The sequence below is a fragment of the Aythya ferina genome, assembly GCF_964211825.1.
Source record: "Aythya ferina genome assembly, chromosome: 4".
NCBI classification, from domain to species: domain Eukaryota; kingdom Metazoa; phylum Chordata; class Aves; order Anseriformes; family Anatidae; genus Aythya; species Aythya ferina.
This window is the reverse complement of record NC_140300.1, coordinates 69,777,249-69,791,068: the sequence shown is the minus strand read 5'-3', so window position 1 is coordinate 69,791,068 and position 13,820 is coordinate 69,777,249.

Below are 13,820 nucleotides of genomic sequence, written 5' to 3'. Positions count from 1 at the left end.
GCAGTAATTATGACAGTTCTGGCAAATTCTTATCTTCATTAAACTTATTTGCTAAAAAAAAAAAAAAAAAAAAAAAAAAAAAAAAAAACAGGGCTCTGGGGAAGGGAGGGAAGACGCAACGCTATTTTCCAGTCACACACCAAAGTTTTCACTGGGTATCCAACACTGAAAACAAGTTGTTTCTAGAAGAACTGATATTTCAAGAGGCCAGAACAACTATCTGTTTTCTCATAAGTAGTCATTTGAACAATGTGCTCAGTGTGGAACTAACATTAATTTGGAACAGGCTCATTAAAATCCCACTGCTCCTGATGCTCTCAGTGAATCGGTTTTGGAAAAGTTTTTTCTACCCTCCTAAATAGGAAAAGCTTCACAGACTTGCCATACATCAGATCAGACTGTCCTAATTTTCTTTTTCTTTTTTTTTTTTTTCTGTCGCTAATTGTGCTTTTCCTGGTTGCAAGCTGCTCATCTCCTTTGCTTGACCATTCATCTCAGCAGCCAAGCATTCAACCGTAGACAGATTTCATAAATGAGCTGTTTTTGTTTTCTCCTTCCTAGCTCTGCCTGCTTTTCCCCCTTCCTCTATCACTTAATAGCTTGTGACCAGATATTGGCTTTCCTAATCTGGTCCTGAGATCCATGACTTTCAGTTAAATAGTTGGTTTTGACATCTCCACAGTTTGCTTGAATTTATTTTTTTTTTCTCCTGATCTGAAAGCTGCTTGGTTTTCAACAATGCTTTTGCTTAGTCCATTTCAGGTTATCACGTTTGCTTGTGTTACTAATATAGGAAGAAAATTAAAGAGACTGGAAAGAAATCAATTAAATTCCAATGACAAGCCACAACTGTATTTTAGCAAATTCTAATTATATCACAAATTGTTGTAAAAGTTCAGCTTTGCAGGCCAGAAGGTAGTTTCCAATCCTCCTTCATGTTTGTGCACCAGTGGGTGCGGTGGAAGAGGGTTCCCATCTCAGAGCAGATGGTTCCTCTTACTCTGCACCTGGGAGTGCACTGTTTCCTCTTCATTTACAGAAAAAAATGAAAGCAGAAACTGAACTCTCCTACAGCATGGATCAGCCCTCCCTTTAATCAAGTCCATTTAGTAGTTTTTTACACACTTCAGCCACGGAAAAAAAAGGCTACAGATTCCCAGGTCGCATTTCCCCAAAGCCAGCAGGCTCCAGCGACAGGGTATAGGTCCCATTCCCAAAACAAAATCCCCATGGATATGTGTGTGTTTTGAGCACTGCGCAGAGCAGACCTGTAGGTAGCAGCAGTGCTCCAGCGCTTGCTGTGCAGTCCAGAGTGCTGCTGAGCACAAAGCATCCCTGCAAGGGACAGCAGAATAAGGTGCCTCTTTGGAAATCAGTGTATAGTTGTTTTATTTATTTATTTATTTATATACTTTGTTGTCTTTTCTTTTTTCCTTTTTTTTTTTTTTTTCCCATCTCCTCATATCTTTCAGTGATTGTAAACCAAAAAGTGTGATTTAATTCAAGCCTTGAACTCTTGCTTGAATTGCTGTCCCGCAGGAGAAAAAAAAAAAAAAAAAGAAAGAAAAAGAAAAACATCATTTTAATTTCAGGTCATAATTAAACAAAAAGAAAACTATGATGAGGAAAATGGGGAGGGGAAAACCTATTTCCCCTACATATAAAAAAGATAGCTTCTATCACTGTGCAACTAATAAAACTGATACAGAGATGTAAGTGCTGCAGAAGTAGAGTTAAAGAACTCCAAATACTTTACGGGACTTGATAGGAAAGAATAGAAAACTTTTTTTTTTTTTCCATTTCATTTTTTTTTCCACTTTTTTTTTTTTTTTTTTTTCCCATTTATTATTTAACCTCACCTTCTAACAATCTGAGTGGACAGCTATGAACCAACCAACACAAATGCTAAAGGGAAATCCAGGAATTACAGGAACTACAGAAATCCTTCCAGTGTGTTCATGGACACACCAATACCTTCTGCAATTAACTTGGTTCTTCCCTTCTGAATGTGTCACAGATTGGCTTGGAGTGCTTATTGAAAAACATTTATTCTGTTTTCTTGGATGGAAGGCACTTGACGCACGAGGTATCAACACAATGATGACTTTTTCTTCACACATTTTGAGATGCCCGAGGCTTATTTATTTAATGTGTTCCCAATTTATGTGGCACATTTACCAAAGGTGCCGACTAACCCAGCTTTGTCTGTTGTGTGTTCAGACAGGAGACACAGAAGAGAGGTGGGAAAAGGGATGAGAAATTACCAAAGTTCTTAGGGAAAAGGGGCTTGAGGAAGTGTTGGGCGTAAGGAGGGGATGTTCTTCCTGCAGTTTTCACTGGCCATCGCCTCTGTACCTGGAGACCTATGTAGCCATGTCAGCGTGAGGGCTCCTTAGGTGAGCACTGCATCCACCTAGGTGCAGCAAGGGGTGTTAACAGCCATATCCTCCCAGATCTTTGCAGAGTTCCATCCCAAGAAGGCTGGGTACAGCCAAATCATCTGTACGTATGATTACGTACGGGATCCCAGAAAAAAGTATTTAATAATTCAGCTTTTTAAATCTCTTAGTTCAGCCCTTAGTAAAACAAAACCAAGACCAAGCTCACATTCCCCAGCCTCTTGAAGATGCAGCTCTTGGGACCACATCTGGTTAGCATTTCTAAGCACGCCTTCTCTTGTTTGATTAGTTCTAGGAAATACAGCTACCCTCTCAGGGGAGAGTAAAGAATGATATTTTTCTGATCCATGAACTTACACGAGGACATGAAAATCAGTACAGGAAATTTCTGATGATGATCATTTTTTCTAGTCCTTGCTTGCTGTGTCTATAACCAAGAGCTAGGGCACGTATATTCTGAGATAATTGGAAATTAAATACCTGTACTCAGAACAGCTGTTACTGCACGTGGCTCAGTTTCTAGAGGTTTGATAACGTAGATAACGATGTGAAGATTACATGTTCCCAGTTTCAGTTCTACAAGAAAAACTTTCTAGGACCTTTCTCAATCCACTGTTCAATGCACACGTGTGCTTGAAGCCTTCAGCACATTTTCCAGGTCTCGTCAGAAATGGCCAGAATCTCTTTAAAGCTTCCCGTGTCAGAGCAATATTGTTCTCTCTAAGTAGAAGGTGTGTGTTGCAAATGCTTTTTCTATCCAACCAGTCCCCAAGACAATCTCAAGAAGCAAACTTGGGCTGTGCAGCATTGATCTGGGAGCTGCAGTAGGGTTGGAGACCAAACGTCCTCACACCAGGGGTCCCACCAGGAATGGGATGGGGTGCTTATTTCCAGTGTAAGAGTATCTCCCTGCAGGAGAAAGACAAAACTGATGGAGATTTAGTGTGTGCTTATAGGCTTGGGTAAAAGTATCTTAAAATACAGAATGAAAACTTTTTAAATTACAAAGGAGGTTGGGAAAAAAGACAAGACTAGTTTTGCTTGCCTGTTAAAGGAACTCAGTTTCATGCGCAATCTTACTACATCTCATTTATATAAGTTTTTTCTTTTCATTTTGAAACTTGCCACATTAGCTTTATTTAGCATAAAAGTCTAGGTTCAAATAGCATACAAACTGCACACATGCACTGGCAAACTCACTGGCCTTGCCCCTTTGTGCCTCTACACAGGGATACAGGTACAAACTTTATGAGTAACAACACCAAGAGCTGAGCAGAAAGGAGCTAAAATAAAATTATGTTACATCAGTAGCTCCAAAAGCATTTGAATTTTTTGTAATTTTGTATTTTAGGGTGCCATTACTGAATAGGCAGGGTACTGAGGATCTGGGTCAAAATGGGGATGTGAAGTACTTTTTAAGGATAATGATTGTGATTGTAATGCCTTTTGATTGCTGGGGAAACATGGGTTAATAGGCTGCTCACATCTGTGTAATGGACACCCAGAAGGCATCTTGCTGGAGTTACGGATGCCAGGCATTTTCCACAGCCTTGTCAAAAGCTCCGTACATTGCCAGTTGCTAATTTAAAGCTGCATATGCCCTGTGGCAGGACAAATTTATTATTTTTTTTTCTAAAAAGGATAAAAACCTAATCTTAGAAAGGGTGCAGATGCTTTATGATTAATATTTCACGGACTTTAATCAGTTTAGCTGGTGTTTGATGCGCTGCAAATTCTCGGTATCGGTCGCTTCTTCTCTTACTAGCACATGGCATGAATGGCCATTTTCAAGCCAGCAGCGGTTTCATCTTCCATTCTGTGTTGAGGCATTTCAGCTACTCCAAAAACCAATACTTTGTCACATTAACACCCAGGACCAGCCACCTATCAGGGGGTGGGTTATAAATAGAGATCCTCTCCAGAAGCCCGGCCTCACCTGAGGCATCCCTCCATCGAGGCGCGAGGCCTGCGTGTGTATTGCTTGGCAGCCCTGCTAAGGGAGGAGGCCCAGCTCTGGTTCTTGCACACAGCGTGCTCTCCTGCTTCAGTGCTCCTGCTCACAGCCACCAGAGCAAGCACGCTGTCAATTTTACAGAGCAGAAAGTCATGCCCACGTAATCTAAGGAGGGCTGCGTGAAGGCAGGGCAGGGTGGGAGAGGGAGGCGACCACACCGGGTTCTCACCCAAACCTTCAAAACACACCAGCATTGTGCTGGCGTGCACTTACACTGCAGACACACCTGGTTTTTAGCAAAATGAGCACAGGCAGCCAAGTAGCACAGTAGGTGGTGTTAAAAAATCCCGGGTGGCCGTGCAGCTTCCCCATAGCTATTTATTGTAGCATGGGGCTCCAGCAGCTGCTCTTGGATTCCACGTGACATACATGTTTGGCCTGTGCCAGCAGATCAGGCAGCCCGTCAGGTCCTTTTATTTATGCTGCGACTTTCATAGCAGCAATCTCACCCCGCTTCGCGTGTTATAATTAGACCTCGAAAACCAGTGCAGCTAAACATAACTCAAATGTTAAAAATCTGCAAACTGATTGACATAAACAAGTCAGGTAGCTGGGGAGCCTGGGTTTGCCGTGTCCTTGCCAACGTGACTTTGGCACAGTGGGCCAGCTCTGTTTTGAAGGGGGCAAAATACAGTTTGGGGGCAATGGCTTAACTCTGAAGCCAAAAATGCTTTCCCTCTTGGCTCTAAGCTGAAGACAACGAGTTGTGCAAGGAAGGACGATTGCTTGCCATATTTGCAGTGTGGTGGTCATTGGCTTTGGTCATGTTACCTTACAGTAAATCAAGAGTTTGCTCAGGTTTATCTGTTGCAGAGTGAACATAGCTCAGACCTTGTCAACACAGCGGATGTGCTCCAAGTGTAGCCACCAATCCAACTTCATTGCAGATTGGCAAATGTAATTAAAAGACAGTTGTAACCCTCAACAGAGAAGACTGAAATATAAGCTATACTTGAACAAAGAGGTAATTTGCCTGTGACCCAAGAATGAAGCACTAGAGATTTTGGTCTATTTGAAGAGGGAGAATTAAGGAAACAGATCTGGGACACAGACCTGATACTGTAAGAAAACAGAAGAAACCCTTGGAAGCACGGGGGTCACGTTATTATGGCCTGATTTGAATTCAGAAAGTTAAGAACCTCCTCTTTCAGATTCAGAAATTCAGTTGGCACATACTAGATGAGTCCGCTTTCTTTCCAAATCTTGACAGATTTTGACAGATTTTAAAACCTAGCACTGGAATTTGGGAACTCTTGCCAGTCACCTTCAGTTCTTGGCATTTCTCCAATTTCTACACTCTTGTGTGTGTGACACGGACTGGAATCAGCATGGGCTACATGTGGGCTCCCAGAAAATCATGAGTTTGAGGCAAGAAGCTCACGAGGTGCTTGCTCTCAAAGTCATTATTTTTATCAACTTTCCAATTTAATGAACTTCCTTGCTTCCTCGCTTTGCAAGCATTTGGCAGTCCACAAGTCTGTTTGCTGGAGGTGGAATAAAAATAAAAATTAAAAAAATAATTTAAAAAAGTACAGTCTACAGTCTCTTGAGAAGTGCAGCAAAAGTGTGTAAAGGAAAAAAACAAAACCCAAAACAAACAAAATGACCACCACCTACACCTGGGAAATTTTACTTACTTAATCCATATTTCTTGCCTATAGCAACCCAAATCGTTTAAGCCTTAAAAAAAGACATGGATTGTTAGTTCAACTAGCACTGGCCAAAGTGAATGTGTTGTACCCACAGGAGGCATTTTACTAACTGGTTTAAAAAACTTATATTGTACATGTACGAGTTGCTACAATTCAATCTGGATGTGGCAAAAATTGTGGCCCCTGAGAAGCTGGGCACCATTTAACCTGTGGCATATTTTGCAAGTGATAAAAAAGCATTTTAATAACAGATGCATGTTCATGATCACATTCCTCAAAGGAGAGTTGCCCTTGCAACATACCTTAGAGGTGTCTCACTAACATACAAATAGGGATCACACTCAGAGCATCTCCAGAAAAAAAACAACAAGCAACTGTGGAGTCAGATGCATGGACGGGGCAATTTGGTTGATGCCAAGAAGGAAAATGTCACTTTGATTCTTTGTCTGCTCTCATGGTTACAAGAAATAACCTAGGCAGCAGCAGCAGCTGTCAGCACTGTGAAAAATGAGGTTTTGCTGTTTGGGATTCAAGGTGATTTGGGGGGTTTTGAGTGATAGATTCTGCTCACAGCTTTGTGTTGCTTCACGACACGGGCTATGGACCTGACTGGCTACGCTGTGCTACCGATGTGCAATTACGTGCTGAAAGTTTCCTTTCTGATCTGAAGTACAGGAGGTGTAAACTGTCCTCCTTGCAAATTCAACTGCCTGACATCAGAAAACATCTTATTTTTCTGCTCTGCTCTTAAATTCCAGTTTTCTTTAACATCAGAACATGCAGTAATAAAATATACTGAAGCTGAGCTGTCTCTGGGATGTCTGAGCCCAAACATATATGCCACTGGGGAGTAACAGCAGCAGGGGAAGAAAGAGGAAATCTCATCCAGGAGAGGCTGGCACATTGCTGCTACACAGGCACTTTCAGCTCCTTCAAACTGATCCAGATCCATGTCTACAGGATAAACATATCTACAAATAAAACTGCAAGGAAAATAAAAGCTGCATCAAATCTTTCATGATCACAACCCACGGCTTCAGGAAGCCCCTGCATTGGCACACTGATACATTTCTCTTATTACAGGCTTGTTCTTTGTGAAGTGCTGTCCACACTGAGGAGCTTCGAGTGCCAAATTAGCAGGGAGAGAAGGTCCTCGACCTTACTATAAAAGCAACCACATTTAGATGTGATCCCCTATTTATGTGACAGCATGTTTTGGTAGTATTTTTGCAGCTATAAGTAAAGAATCACAGCAAGTAGGTAGGTTGCTGTGTCCGTCCCAGTTCTTGACAACAAATACATTGTAAGTATCTTACTGAGAGTGAATTTCATATGTATCTCCTGTTATTCCATGTTTCCTGAAAGTAGAGCTGGAAAACCCAAGCAGCAGTCCAGCTCCTTGCCTTTACATGAGGGAATCTTTCCGACTTATATTTTATTCCCAAGGTTTCATCTGGGAATAGAGAACTGCCATTTATTTATAGAGAAGAAAGAAGTCAACACGCAAAGCTCAAATTTCAAATTCCCACTGATTTCACTGCTTGAAGGCCCTACTCAGAGCCAGCTGAACATACTTGCCTTTAATGTATGTTGGGAAGAAGCTATATATATGACTGAAAATGCATATCCAGGGTTTTTTCTTGAACAACCATTTCCATTCCCCTTCGATTGTTTACCCTCATATTTAAATAGGAATATATTTGAGCTATTATCTTAAAGGCTCTGTGGCTAGATTTTTAGGTGAGACCATGCACCTCTAAATTCTTCTTTATTTGTTTCCCCATCAGTAAGACAGGATCCAGCATCATCTGCCTCATCTTACTGTATGTCATAATGCAAAATGTCACATCCAGATGCTCAAATGAAGGACCCTGTGGGCTCGAATGAAGCACGAGAAACAGACTCTATAGGGGGAAAAAAGAAAAATCAGCTCTTTTAGCTTTCCACGTGGTGGAACCCTGCCGTTGAGGACAGCTGAAGGAGATGCCCTGAACCAACACGTCTGTCAGCTGCCTTGGCCACTCGCCCTCCTCGCCCACTCTTTGGGCTTCCCTGGCTATCGCCCTGTCTGTATTTATACCGCGCTCCCCAAATGCTGCAGTGGTCGCAGGGGTATAAATACTGCTAGACAGCTATACATCACCCTTGTCACTGCCGTGCCCCAGTCTGGTACAAATACAATTTAGCACATGGGTCTCCTTGGTGCAAAAGAGGGGTGTTAGGCTTCTTTTTGACACCAGGACCTCTTCCATCACTGTATCCCCTCTTTGGGACTTTGTGCCTGCATGTAGATTGAGGGGAGCTGTGGTAAGCTTGGGGCAAGTCCTTTTTCTTAAAGACAGACTTTAAGAAATCCCTTTTCTTAAAGACAGACTAGTGTTTAGACCTATTCTGTGGTCAAAGTGCAGCGTTGGGCTTGGTGTTCCTTGGTTTTCACTCTTGGCAAAGTCAAGCTGGGGAGAGATTAGTGAAATAGGAAGGAAAGTTTAAATAAGTAAGGTGCTTATGACACATGTTTTGCACTTCTATTTTTATTTTGTTTCATTTTTTCAGAAAAACACATTTTTTTCCCATCATGATATGTGTGGGACTTGGCATAATTTTTTTTTTAAATGCTTGGGCTACTTTAGGAGTATCTACATAAGGAAAATGTGTAAAACTTCAAACCAGAGAAAAAGAAATAGTGGGCTTCTACTTCAGAGGTCCATGAAACTCCCTGAGGGAAGTGAATACAAAACACCATGGTTTTATTTTGGAGGGAAGTTTCAACATCAGAGCTGTTAAACACAAGAACCCAAAAGGTTGATTTTTCTTTCATCAGCCCAACATCTGAAACTCCTCTGTCCACTGTCACTGAAGTTGGTTGGAGTATATCATCCATTTGTTTTTGCACTGAGGCATCTGTGTGCGTGTTGGACCATGGTACTTTGATTTCTGCTTTCTGAACTCTTTTTTTTTGTTGTTTTGTTTTTGTTTAGATTTAATCAGGATTTCAAACAAAATGTGTACAAATGAAGGCACTTCCTACCTTGTGAGCAATCCCGAATACATAAGTTTAATATAGTTATATGGAATAAAATAAGCACAAAGGGAGTGGACAGAGAAGAGGGGCAGCAATGGCAGCTTGTAATTTCTGTGGAGAGCATGGAAGAGACTTGAAACTCTTCCAGGCAATACTTAAAGGCTCACCTACTTACTAATTGCCCTGAACTCTCTTGCTTCCACTCGGGATAGTCTTGCAGCTGTCCAGATGAGCTGTTGAGGCAGCCTGTCAACTAAATTTAAAGACCAGACTTAAATTTCTACGGCTGGGGTCAGCACATGATATCTGAAGCCAGAGGAGTGGAAAAAGTGGAACCGTCTTTCTTGGCAGGGCTTGGTCCGATGGCTGCAGAGTTGTCCGGTTTTTCCCTCCACCTAGTCAGGATCTTATTTTCCTTATTTTTTTAACAAAGAGGGAAAGGTAGGCGGGATTTCACCTAGCAGTTGCACTCTGTGTGCAGTTGTTATATTGCGTCTATCATGCCTCATCCCCGCGTCGGGTGATTGGGAAGAGAAAATAAAGGTTATGTGCTGCAGGTGCAATGTACGTAACATAGCTGATGCTGCTCCTGACTTCACATCCAGACCCCCAAGCTGCATTGCTTCAGGCTGAGGCTCAAAGGGAAGCATGGGCGTCTCCTGGTGTCTTGCAGATTAGCCAAAGGCTCCTTGTCTGCCTCTTTAATGAAGCGTGAGCAACCCTGTTTGCACTGGGCTGTGCCCTTCCAATTTTCCTGCAGCACCATGAAGCCTAGGAGTCCAGCACTGTAAGTCATTCATCGAAAACCCCACCTGCACCAGCTTAGCTGGCGAGGGAGGAACATCTCACTCTCGACTTTGCACATAAATTTTCTTGGAAGAAAATACCTGGCTGGCATTTCAAGTGTGTCCAGGAAAGAGCAGCGAGTGGGTGCCAGCACGGGATTTTCTGCGTTGATGGATTGCAGGGCTCTGAAGAGCCTCGCACAGCAAGGGCTCAACAGCACGCACAGCTCCCATCCCTGCTACAGAGCGAGACCAGGGGATTTTCCTCCCATGGCCCTGTTTGCAATCTTATGGTAGATTCATCTTTTTTATTTAAGAACAGTGGTAGCATTCTTAGTTATTCACAGTTCTAATTTTAGCTTAACAAATCAATTCTTCCCCTAGCTTAAAACAAGTGGGCAGTTATTTTCACATCAAAATATTTTCTTCCAAATATCTTTCCGTTAACTTCTTTTGCTCTCCCTGAGGGCTCATCAAGCTCCTGCAAGCACCTGTGACCTCTCTGGAGCACAGGATGTGCCACCATCATGACAACAGACCACATTTTGAGCTGTGAGCAGCTCTGTCTGAAAACACTGAGAGCAAGAAGCTCTTGTTGTGTGTGGGTGAAACACAAAACCATGAAACTTTTAAGTGCACCAAGAAAATAATAGTGGCAGGAGAGGAGTCAAAGAATGGAGGTGAGGGAAGAAGTAATGGGATTGCCAAGAAGGGAAACGGAGAAATAGAGACCAACCACAAAATTTAGTAATTTAGTTGTATACTGCGTGAGAGAGGCTGTGGGATTAGTGTCTGTTGGCATATAAAACTGCAGGAGTTTGGAAAAAAATTGATGAAGTCGCAGGTAGGACCTCAATAAATTCACAACCAAACAACAGTGATAAGAGCTGAATGTTATAGGCTTTCAGGGGATCATTTCTAGGGCTGGGTTGGGTCAGGCACTAAAGCAGTGTTCCCGCTCGCATGGGGTCTCGGGCACTGGGTGCAGGTTTTGAGTTTTTTTTGGAGGTCTGAGCTTACAAGGAGGAAGCTGAGGTGGCTTTTTCCAGCATAGGACGTGCCCTGTTTTATTGCAAGCAAGCAGGCAGGAGCCAGCCAAGCTAGTAAAAGAGTAATTAAGGTGTAGATAGGAACTAAATACAAAGTACTGAACAAGGAGCAGTTGCAGAAAGAAAAGCCTTGACTGGGGAGGTGAGAGGCAGGTAGTAAAAAAGAAAGCTCAGAGGATAGCTGTAGTCCTTGCAGGCATTTTGTCCAGCCTATATTTAAATAGCTTCAGTATTTGTGGGTCACGGTATAAACAGCTGCTGCTCCTCAAGGGTAATGTCAATGAGGATAAAAGCATAATGTGAATTTGTAAACAGGTGTCGACCTGCGGGTTCCTAATGCAACACAGAGTACCAGAAGGATTTCCTTCTGGTTTTGAGTAGGGATTCGTTGCACCTTTCCTACAACGGCAGTAGGGAATATGTATGTTTATGGGCTTATTTAAAGAGATATAGGTGTTTAATCCTGAAACCAGGTGCCTTTGGAGCACCACTGAAGTCTTGTGTGATTGTGTACCACCATAAACAATAGAGGAACTGGGGCCTCTGCTGCAGGTTTGCAGCTTACAAAATTACTTTGTTTAACAAAGAAGTCCCTGTGTGGTGGGTATATGTAAATGTATGCAAGACAAGGATAACGCTGATAAGAAGGGGCCATGGGGAAGCTGGCTGAGATAGGGACAGACAGACAGACTCCCTGCAAGGCGCTGCCTTGGAGCTAGGCAGGTAGCAGGCTGCTGGCTGGTTGGGAGACGGCTGTCTGATATTTTTAGAGAGTTTAGGTGCCCAAAGAGGCCTGTGTGCTGGAAAACAGAGGGACTGCTCAAAGCTTTATTGTGTGTGCATTTGGGAAGCAGGACAGGGATGGCATCAGTTTAATAGGATATAAAACCAGTACGCATCATTTTCTGGGTCATGCTGCAGAAGACCTGGTCTGGGAAGAACTCCTGCTTTTACCAGAGGAAAACAACCACCTTGCTTTTCTCAGTAGTGAAGTGCCAGTGGCTTGTCTTGTTTTCTTCATGGGCCCCGAGGACAGGAGCAGACAGTGGAGGATTTCTGAAAGGCGAGGAGGGCAGAGGCACACACAGCAGCAGCACCACAGCCAAGCCCAGCAACCTCACCTTCCCTTTCCCCCTGAGGACAAAGCAAGGGTTTTGAGAAATCAGCTCCTTCTGAGGATTATTTCAACCCACTATCTGCTCTGTCCGTGCATCCACCCGCCCAGACACTACTGCTTAACTCCGTGAGGCCGGGGCTTGTGTGGTATTTAGAGGGCAGCATATCACCTTTCCTTGGAGCTGGGTCCAGCGAGGCACAGGAGGTGATCTAGCAAGAGGAGCTCTGGCCTTCGGGCCCTGTCTGCCCCATGGGGGTATTTCAGTTTCCATTAGCTGACAGGCAGAAGGGTAACGTTAAGTGTTGGCATATAAATGTACGTGTTACGAAGCTGTAGGAAAATTAAGGTCAGAGGGGACCTCTGGAGATCATCTAATCCAACCCCCATCTATAAGGCTGTTGCCCACCTGTGTGCCTCTTGTATGGGGTTTACACAATAGTTTTAATCAGTGTAATTATCTCATCAAATAGTCAAGGCAAGAAAAGACGATAATAAAAACTGAGAGGATCAAGAAGACAAAGTGACATCAGAGCTCTTAGCTCTTAACCCCCAGCAATATCTGAATTAAACCAGAACTTGAATTCATTGCTTTACCTCTGACATGTGTGTGTTTACATCTAATTTTTTGGTGAAGTATTCCAAATGTTGTGTATTCAAAATTTGTTATGCAGGCAGAAATCCTTAGTGAGTTAAATAGAGCTTGTTCACACTGGATTTGCAGACCTTTTCGAAACAGTGAAGAGGGCTTGGAAAAAAACGTTATTTTTTTTACTGTGTTCACTGAAAGCATAATTGCAGAGCATTGCACTGCGTGAGTGATATTGTAATTATTTTTGGAAAGAACTGGGGGTCAGACAGCCTTCTGAGACAGGAAATGTGAGACAACAGATAACCAGCATTGTTCACAGCACACAGGAACAACAATAAAATAATGTTAAGGAAGTCTTGTAGAAACTTTTTCTTTCTGCATAATCCTTCTCTGTTCCCCTAATACCCATATATTCAAACATCCTTTTCTAGGACTCTCATTTTTGCTGTATAGAACAAGCTTTGTTGCTGACATATGGAGTGGCTTTTTTTTTTTTTTTTTTTTTTCCTTTTTAATGATTCCTACTGTGCTCTCTGTCCTGAGTCCTATCGATCTTGCCGGGGTCTGGACACCTGAAGGGGGATTTTGCCTTTGAAATGCTATGTGCAGAGCAGCAGGGATGGCTGAAGTCACACAATTTAATTTGATCGCAAGTTTAGCAAGGAGCAGGAGAGGGCTCGGCACAGAGCAGCACTGAAAGAGGATTGAATAAAAAGTGTCAGGAAACATAACTTGAGCAACAAGCAGCCATAACTCAGGCTCAGACCTTTGCACCCCTCTAGTGGCTGACCCACTACAGGGGTTTAGGAGAGCCTTCACCCGCCTGTGACTACCCAGATCCGCTGCTGTGGGACGAGCACCCATCCACCTTCACCCCTGCTACAGGATAGCGCATACTCAGAGTATGATTACCCCGATAGCAGAAAAGTAAAAATAACAACCAAAACAACAAAAATACATGCTCTAGCAGGGAGCATGAAGCACACCAAGGGGGAGTCTAAGGAGCCAGACAGAGCTCTGGTGGCTGCTGCTTAAACCAAGTTACTGGGCCAAAGAGCTGCGTGGGAAGGTGATGTGTAAACCCAGCAGAGTTTTGGAAGGCGTATGTTTCCTATAAGTTCACTTATAGGAACTTATTGGTGCCTGCAAGAGAAGCAGCATTTCCTCCATTTTCTCTGTTCCTTCCACTACAT